Source organism: Amia ocellicauda, chromosome 18, assembly GCF_036373705.1.
Source record: "Amia ocellicauda isolate fAmiCal2 chromosome 18, fAmiCal2.hap1, whole genome shotgun sequence".
NCBI lineage: Eukaryota > Metazoa > Chordata > Actinopteri > Amiiformes > Amiidae > Amia > Amia ocellicauda.
The window spans coordinates 2,608,353-2,617,267 of record NC_089867.1 but is presented as its reverse complement, the minus strand read 5'-3'; positions in this window follow the sequence as shown (position 1 = coordinate 2,617,267).

The window sequence follows — 8,915 nt, the reverse complement described above, 5'->3', positions numbered from 1 at the left end:
GTTGATTCCAAGTGTAAAACCCTCTGTTGCAACTCTGTGAAGGATCAGTAAAAAAATGATTGATTGAATACATTTTCCACAATCACAGAGGGTGGTTCATATAAATAGTAGTAGTAGTTAATGGCAAGATTTTCTAAGCAGAACATGAAAGATTAGATGGGATCTTAATTACTTTATACACTGTGATGAGATCCATGATTCAAGAGAATATGATTCATTAAACATGGTTTTATGACTGGCTTTTTGAAGGAAGTGATATCCAATGTTAATCTTAGTGATTCATCTCCATGTTCACTGTCAGGACAAGAACAAGCCACACCACTGTTGTCACCAAAGTTGTTATCTGAATATTTCTAAACCACTTTGTCCTTACACAGTGCGGTTTTGACTATATCATCTCATTCAAATTACAGATGAATCTGAGGACGTTAGGTCCTGTACCTTGCTTTATCCCAGGCTTACTCAGCTTCCTTTATGTTTTGTGCTTTAAAATTTCAGCTGTGGCAGCCTTCTTGTCCTTCAAAGTAAGTTGAACTCAATATGAAAGTGAAAGACCTGCTTCAAGATGACCTTGAAATGCTTTTCAAAGATCTGAATACATTGTGTGTGGGCAAATCCCTGTGGAAATGTATGCTAACTACCTCTACATAAAAGAGCCGGGCACTTGTTGGATTGCATGGCTGCTCACTATTTGCCTCAGAGCCCACAGTTAACCTGGCAATGAAGCAAAAATGAAGCCCAGGAGCAATCCAAATGAGATGCTTTCCTCCTGCTCATCCCTATAATCAGATCCTATAATCCATCTCATGTCTTTTCAGATTCTGATTGAGCCTGAGACCAAATGAGAAACAAGGCAGGGGATACACGCACATTGGAATTTAGATTAAATCCCTAAATCCCTGAAAATTAAGCAATAAAAGGAGAAGTGTCAGGGATTTTACAGTGAGATTTCCCAGGCCATCACGCTAGGCTGTTAACTGATTGTCTTATTAATTTCTGATCAAATGTCAATTGTCTATTCTGAAAAGGGCAAACTATACAGCAGTTAGCAGTTTGTTATCATTTATGTAGTGACCTGCAGTTTAATGGATTGGATGTCATGCTCATGGAAAATCTGTTGAGTACATTCAGACAGTTCCATTACATAAACAATGGCAAAACACTATGCTGTTTTGAAAGTGATGTTCATAATATTAATACATTGTACTTTGAAGTTACCTTGTGAATAAAGTAATAATTATCAGTATGTATTAAACACACATGTACACATATTCGCAATATGTGCAGTCAGGCCTATACTGTTCACTTGGTGTCGCCACACATGCACTCGCCCACTTGTCGAGAATATGGTGAAGGTTGACTCATCTGAGTATATCACTTTTTTCCACATCTCTGTAGAACAGTGCCTATGGTTTTTGCACCATTGAACTCTCAAATGTGCATTTGTCTTTGTAATGAGAGGTTTATGCTCTGCCATATTGATCCAAAATCGAGGTCAACTGGGCCTGCTCAGCATTTTTATACATGCCACAGAGCATGATAGGATGTTAATTGCTTAATTGTATCATGTAGTACACCTGTTTGGAGACATCTGCATTCGTTATGTTCCTCCACTCAGGTATTCGGGTATTTCCTTTAATTTGTCACCCGTCTGTATATGTACTATAAATATATGTGCTTATGTATTCAAAATACTTTTTTACAGTTACAGTTTGAGTACAAGTACAAGTTTTAATATGTGGTGCTTTTTCAAGGCATTACACCAGACGTTTCAGTCTCAGTGGTAAGTGGATTTTTTCCCTGAGCTGTTCTTAGAAGCTCAGTTGAAAAAATCCACTTAACCAGTTGCTTTTGTCCATTCCCTAAAAGCACTTTCTTGAATGGCCACCTCATTACTACCAGACTAGAACATCAGCTCTCTGAATGTAGCAGTCCTGGCACCTGGCAGCCCGCTGGATCAAAAGAGGTCTACTTAGCCAAAGGAAGTATTCAATTTTAGTTTAAACATTTATTTTAATGACTCCTAATTTTTACAACTTAATTCATACGGTATTTCCCCTTTTTCTTTTCTTCAAACCAAACCAACTAATGACTCTTTCAAACCCCAAATTAACTATAAACTCACTATCTAAAATGCAGCCTATCATTTAAGAACACCAAAGTCATCAAACAGATCACTGAAATCTTTAAAGTACAGTACAGTCAAATGTTATTTTTTATATTTATTTTCCACTTTCACTCAATTTCAAAGGTTTAGATAAACGTAGACATTTGCATTAGGCCTTTTTCTGCAAATTACCAATATACATAAACACTTTTCTCCTTTGGCTGTCATAGTTTTTATCATCATATCTCCATTGACTCCTGACTATTCTATTCTCTAAATGTATGGCAACTGGAATGTGAAATAGCTTCCACTTCGTGTCACAGCATTGGAAAAAACATTGATTACACTTTAGGCAAGCAAAATTCACAGGGCTATATGTGGAAAAACATTCAGCTTGCCATCCCGAAATGGGGCTACTTTTATAACAACAATGAATGGTCACTGTCTGGATTTTCATGGCCTAAACAATTGTGAGAACCTGTCTGACAAGCAAGAAAAGTCATTAAGGTGATTTTATTGGTGTAACGTTTCAGGACTGATGTTCATTTAACCCTTAACAGAAATGGTGGGGGATGGAAGCTACAGCTAAACAAGAGAACCCCTTTTGGATTGCATAACCAATGTAACAAATCGTTTCGAATGTTTTTGTTGAGATTATACCTAGAATCTGTGTAAAGGATGTTACACAGGTACTGAGCCAGATATCAACTACATAACAATGTTTTTGTTTTGTAAGTGTCAGTTAAATAATGCCAAAGAAAATAACCATCCCCTGGACAAACAGTTATACATGTTTTAATGGCAGACAACCAGTCCAAGTGAAACATACTATCTTTCAAAAAGAACCCTGACAGTTAAAATGGTTAGGGTCCAATTGCATCAACACAGAATATTGTTGCTGGCTCATTGAAGCTTGAATGTTGCAACCACAGGAGGCTATGCCTTTAGTCTTGTTCTGTTCAAGCCACTATTCTTTAGTCAACGGATAATATTTTATTAAATAAAATTACATTTTAATTACATTTTTAGTATAGTATAATATATAGTATAGTATAGCACCCTTTGCAACAAGTTGTCACAGAGCACTTCCCACAGTGTACAAAAATATGTAAAGAATAAAATATATTAGATATCGAGGAGAGAATCGCCCTCAGACCGGGGCCCCAGGCGATTGCCTAGGATGCCTACCCCCTTGCGACACCCCTGTCTAGGAAATTGCTCTGTGCCAGATGCGGCTATGTATCAGTTTAGAATTAAGATAGCAGTTTGTACAAACTTTTGGACTGCCACTGCCACTATGGAGTGGCCTTTAAAATGTAAATACATATCCCTTGTCTCAACATATTTCAGTCAACTGGAATGATTACAGTTGTTCTCTCTTGTTCTCTGTGTTCAGCATGTCTCTGCAAAGATGTCATTAATAAATAAGTAGAGATTAATTAACCATAATTAATAACTCTCATAACTGAATCATAGAATATGTTTATTTCAGAAGAAAGGTGAATACAGGTGAATACAGTCAGACTTTTTTAATTCTTGGAATGTGCTAGTGGAAACAGGTTTTTTTAACTATGAAATAATTCTTGCAAAGGCCAATATAGCGCAGATGTTGCCCTTGTTTTTCTTTTGAATTTAAGATTAATGGCAACCTAGTCTAAGGGTGAAGTATGCACTGCTTTCATTTTTGTAGCTTGCTTGATAGCTCTGCATTGAAGTGCTATGTTTTAAAAGTGCTGTCAATAATTATAGAGGCACATTTTGGAATCAAATAATGCACAGATGTTAAAGTGATATCTGTGCCAAGTGTTTCCTTCTTTGTGTATATTCTCTAATTTCTTGTAGTTGTGTATTAGATTACCCTAGATGTGAATTTATCAAAATGTCCAAATCAGGAATTTCTAGACACCATACCTGTTCTATTTGAAACATTACTGTTATGGGTACAAATCTACAAATTGATTTTTTGTATGATCTATTATTGAGAGGCCTAGAACAAAGGCACAGTGTGATATGTCTGTGCTGTGCTGCATCAATGAGAATTTCTGCTCACCCTACAATTAGCTTGCTCCCTGACAACGTGTTTTCTACGAAAAGAAGTGATGGAATATAGAGTACATTACCAAAATACAGCAGATATATGTGGTGGAGACAATAAGCAGTGTGTGATTATAAAAGCAGCTTCTCTCTTTATGCTAATATAGTGTAGGCAGTATCCATTTCTAAACCACAAAATGTTGAAAATGAATGAATGCACTTGGAATTACATCAGTATCTGCAACTGTAATGAGGTACTATCTACTATTATGAAACAAAGGAGTAAATCATGCCATTTGAGATACCAAATGAGTGTTGCACAGAGATCCAAAGTCTTATGGATGAAACATTGTGTACTGAAGCATTCAGAACTTCATATATATATATATATATGTATATATATGTATATATATATTTATATATATATGTATATATATGTATATGTATATATATATATATATATATATATATATATATATATATATATGTATATGTATATGTATATGTATATGTATATATATATATATATATATATATATATATATATATATTTCTTAATTTGAGTCACAAAAAGTTATAGAATCTGCATAACGATATACAAGAAATAATGGGGGAAATGAAAAAACAATGTACTTCTTTAAGTACACGTAAGCCAAAATGTATTATTGCATTCAAATATTAACATTACATTACATTATAAAATTTAATTTAATCCAATACAAAATACAATCCAATATATTTAAGTATCCAATTTATAAATTCTACAAACTAATCTCTAAACAGTATATATGTGTATATATACAGCAGGCTGAGATGCTGTCAGTTTTCTTTACAAAGGGAGTAGAAAAGAGACAGAAATTAAAGTGAGTTACAGAAAAAAGTGAGTTAACATGACTCCAATGAAAGAACAAAATTATGATGATCTTATAATATCTATAAGATTTAGTAAAGGCACCCAATTATTCCATTCTTTAATGTCAATATAATATAATAACCTCAAGAAGGTGACTTGGTTTACTTTTTCAATATGCTCATAATCCTACACAAAGACATATTTAAATCAAATTAGAAGAAATAAACAAACAGATGAAAAAACAACAACCAATGAAACTGATTCACTGGTCTTGCCTGTTGCATTTATTTTAGTATGTTGTATATTTTCAAACAAATAAATAATTTCTTCTAATTCTTATTTTGACAACCAATGTATTTATATATGTATATGTATATATATATATATATATATATATATATATATATATATATATATATGTATATATATATATATGTATATATATATATATGTATATATGTGTATATATGTATTTATATATATATATGTATATGTATATATATATATATGTATATATGTATATATGTATATGTATATATATATATATATATATATATGTGTATATGTATATATATATATATATTTATATATATATATATATGTATGTATATATATATATATATATATATATATATATATATGCATATTGGTACAATAGGCAGATATCAAAAGACAGCTCTTCACAATGTATTTATTAGTGTTGGCCAACTCTTGACCTTACTTACTGTTGCAGTTCTTTTGATGCTTGACTGAAGGAATATTGTGCCATTCTTCCACTGCACACTAGTACAGCAAAAGTAGCTCTTCTCTGTGGGCTCTCTGTGGCTCTGATGCATAATTCCCCATCATCACATCACAGTTTTTGATGGGATGGAGGTCAAGTCTATGCAGACAATTACTTTTATTAAGCTATTCTCCTTGACCCTTACTGTTACAAACCCAGATTTATGACAAAGCATTATCATGTTGGAAAATACGTTGACAATCATCATTCCATAAATTCCAACAATGCTGGTGAATAAACTGAAATATAAACTGACAGTCGGTGTTGTCTTTACAAAAAATATATATAGTACATGATGACCTAGGACAATCTATCACTGTGGGAATATATATATACACTCACCTAAAAGATTATTAGGAACACCTGTTCAATTTCTCATTAATGCAATTATCTAACCAACCAATCACATGGCAGTTGCTTCAATGCATTTAGGGGTGTGGTCCTGGTCAAGACAATCTCCTGAACTCCAAACTGAATGTCTGAATGGGAAAGAAAGGTGATTTAAGCAATTTTGAGCGTGGCATGGTTGTTGGTGCCAGACGGGCCGGTCTGAGTATTTCACAATCTGCTCAGTTACTGGGATTTTCACGCACAAACATTTCTAGGGTTTACAAAGAATGTTGTGAAAAGGGAAAAACATCCAGTATGCGGCAGTCCTGTGGGCGAAAATGCCTTGTTGATGCTAGAGGTCAGAGGAGAATGGGCCGACTGATTCAAGCTGATAGAAGAGCAACTTTGACTGAAATAACCACTCGTTACAACCGAGGTATGCAGCAAAGCATTTGTGAAGCCACAACACGTACAACCTTGAGGCGGATGGGCTACAACAGCAGAAGACCCCACCGGGTACCACTCATCTCCACTACAAATAGAAAAAAGAGGCTACAATTTGCACAAGCTCACCAAAATTGGACAGTTGAAGACTGGAAAAATGTTGCCTGGTCTGATGAGTCTCGATTTCTGTTGAGACATTCAGATGGTAGAGTCAGAATTTGGCGTAAACAGAATGAGAACATGGATCCATCATGCCTTGTTACCACTGTGCAGGCTGGTGGTGGTGGTGTAATTAGGCCCCTTAGTGCCAATTGGGCATCGTTTAAATGCCACGGCCTACCTGAGCATTGTTTCTGACCATGTCCATCCCTTTATGACCACCATGTACCCATCCTCTGATGGCTACTTCCAGCAGGATAATGCACCATGTCACAAAGGTCGAATCATTTCAAATTGGTTTCTTGAACATGACAATGAGTTCACTGTACTATACTGGCCCCCACAGTTACCAGATCTCAACCCAATAGAGCATCTTTGGGATGTGGTGGAACGGGAGCTTCGTGCCCTGGATGTGCATCCCACAAATCTCCATCAACTGCAAGATGCTATCCTATCAATATGGGCCAACATTTCTAAAGAATGCTTTCAGCACCTTGTTGAATCAATGCCACGTAGAATTAAGGGAGTTCTGAAGGCGAAAGGGGGTCAAACACAGTATTAGTATGGTGTTCCTAATAATCCTTTAGGTGAGTGTATATATATATATATATATATATATATATATATACACACAGTGCTATGCAAAACGTTTAGGCAGGTGTGAAAAAATGCTGTAAATTAAGAATGCTTTCAAAAATAGACATGTTAATAGATTTATCAATTAACAAAATGCAAAGTGAGTGAACAGAAGACGAATCTAAATCAAATCCATATTTGGTGTGACCACCCTTTGCCTTCAAAACAGCATCAGTTCTTATAGGTACACTTGCACAAAGTCAGGGATTTTGTAGGCATATAGTCAAGTGTATGATTAAACAATTATACCAAACAGGTGCTAATGATGAAACACAATCATTAACTGAAACAGAAACAGCTGTGTAGGACGAATAAAACTGGGTGAGGAACAGCCAAACTCAGCTAACAAGGTGAGGTTGCTGCAGACAGTTTACTGTCAAAAGTCATACACCATGGCAAGACTGAGCACAGCAACAAGACACAAGGTAGTTATACTGCATCAGCAAGGTCTCTCCCAGGCAGGCATTTCAAGGCAGACAGGGGTTTCCAGATGTGCTGTCCAAGCTCTTTTGAAGAAGCACAATGAAACAGGCAACGTTGAGGACCGTAGATGCAGTGGTCGGCCAAGGAAACTTACTGCAGCAGATGAATGACACATCATGCTTACTTCCCTTCACAATTGGAAGATGCCCAGCAGTGCCATCAGCTCAGAACTGGCAGAAAACAGTGGGACCCTGGTATACCCATCTACTGTCCAGAGAAGCCTATCAGAATTAGCCTTCATGGAAGACATATGGCCAAAAAGCCATACCTCGGACCAAGCTACTCAACTATGCACGAAAACACAGGAACTGGGGTGCAGAAAAATTACAACAGGTGCTCTGGACTGATCAGTCAAAATTTGAAATATTTGGCTAGAGCAGAAGGCTGGAGAGCAGTATACGAATGAGTGTCTGTAGGCAACAGTGAAGCATGGTGGAGGTTCCTTTCAAGTCTGGGGCTGCATTTCTGCAAATGGAATTGGGGATTTGGTCAGAACTAATGGTCTCCTCAATGCTGAGAAGTACAGGCAGATACTTATCCATCATGCGATACCATCAGGGAGGCATCTGATTGGCCCCAAATTTATTCTGCAGCATGACAATGACCCCAAACATACAGCAACAGTCATTAAGAACTATCTTCAGCGTAAAGAAGTCCTGGAAGTGATGGTATGGCCCCAAAAGAGCCCTGATCTCAATATCATTGAGTCTGTCTGGAATTACATGAAGAGAGAGAAGCAACTGAGGCTGCCTAAATCCACAGAAGAACTGTGGTTAGTTCTCCAAGATGTCTGGGCCAACCTACATGCTGAGTTCCTTCAAAAACTGTGTGTAAGTGTACCTAGAAAATTGATGCTGTTTTGAAGGCAAAGGGTAGTCACACCAAATATTGATTTGATGTCGATTTTTCTTCTGTTCACCCACTTTGCATTTAGTTAATTAATAAATATATTAAAATAAATATGTATTTACATGTGTATTTTTGAATGCATTTTTACTGTCATCCTGGAAGAGACCACTCCCATCAGGATAGAAATGTTTCACCATAGGATAAAAGTGATCACTCAGAATAACTTTGTAATGATT